This window comes from Oryctolagus cuniculus, chromosome 1 (assembly GCF_964237555.1).
Source record: "Oryctolagus cuniculus chromosome 1, mOryCun1.1, whole genome shotgun sequence".
Lineage (NCBI taxonomy): Eukaryota > Metazoa > Chordata > Mammalia > Lagomorpha > Leporidae > Oryctolagus > Oryctolagus cuniculus.
The window spans coordinates 29,321,110-29,322,756 of NC_091432.1; positions in this window are offsets into that span (position 1 = coordinate 29,321,110).

Genomic DNA, 1,647 nt, shown 5'->3' on the forward strand with positions numbered 1-1,647 from the left:
ATGCTGTAAAGTGCCAGGGGATGTGGCTATAGCAAGTTCCCTGGGAGTGGAGAGAGAGTACAGGGAATGTAGAGATGGGGATGGTAGAACTCAGCTTGACATGCACACATTCATTCACTTGTTCTCTCATTCACCAAATAGCTGTTGAGAATATAACATCTGTGCCAGGTACTCTGCCTACTACAGAGGAAGCAATGGTAAATGAGATAGAAATGTTCCCTCAGGGAGCTTTGTATCTTATTTCCTATTTCCCAGAACCCTTGAGGACATCTAAATAAAAGATAATTTGTATTTATTAATTGAACAAATATTCACTGAGGTTTCTGAAGTAGCTTCTGGAGTTGCAATGTTGACTAAGACTGAGCAGTCACAATTCAATTTAAATATCATGATAAGGCAAGGACAGTGTGTCAGAGGATGGTACAGGAAGGGCTCTATGATGGAATAATTTGTCCACAAACTCCTTCCTTGTTAAACCGAGAGGAGGTGACTATGTCTCCTCTCCTTAAAGCTGGGTAGATTCTGATAATGTAGTGACCAATACAATATAGCAAAAGTGATGCTACTCCCAAGTTTTAAGGAATTATCAGTATCCTTTCTTGGAACATTTGCTCTGGGGGAAGATAACTCCCATGTACTATGCGTGATTTTCCTAGAGACTGCCATGTTGTAATGAAGTTCAAGCTATCTGTGTGGAGAGGGACGGGGAGACAGAGGTCCAGTGAGGTCTGGTTATTCAATCATTCCAGACAAGTGCCAATATCTTTGGGAAACAACTGTCAGATATTTTATGTTGGATGGAGAAAGCTTCTATGAAGAAGTAGCATTTAGTCTGAGACCCAAATGCTGAAAAGTACTTTGACATAGAAGGACCAAGCAGAAGAGTTCCTGGAATGATCAAAGAGCTAGAAGTCAACCAGTGTGGCAAGAACATGGGGAGTGGAGAGAGCTAAAGATTGCATTGGTGAGAAACAGAGGCCAGATTGGGCAAAGCCTTATAGGTTGCAGCAAGGTGTGTAAATTATGTTCTAAGTACAGTGGGAAGTCCTTAAAAGCAACATGATCAAAATTAAAATAATAAAACTATGTGCCATCTCAGCGAGTACCAGCTCTGCAGCTTTGTTCACTGCTATAATTTGGCACTGAGAATAATACCTGGCACACAGTAGGTGTTCAAAAAACTACTGAGTGACTACATAAAATGCATTGCAGAGAGACAACAGTAAAAATAACAACAGTAAAAAAAAAGAAAAATCCTTTCAATAATTGAAGTGAAAGACACAGGTTTGGACTGAATTAAATAGGTGAATGTAGGAAGAGAAGAAAGTGCTGAGAAATAGAAGATACAAGACTCAGCTGTCCCCTCTGAGGTACATCACTATCATGACACTGGGCAAGTCTCAGTCTCTAGGTCTCAATTTCTTCAGCTATGAAGCCTCCAATTTGCACTTTGTTTCTAACTCATTTGAACAGACTTTACTATTATTTTTACATTCTTCCAAACTTGCATTTATTTGTGTATTTATTTTTTTTAAACTTTTATTTAATGCATATAAATTTCCAAAGTACGACTTATGGATTACAATGGCTTCCCCCCATACCGTCCCTCCCACCCACAACCCTCCCCTTTCCCACTCCCTCTCCCCT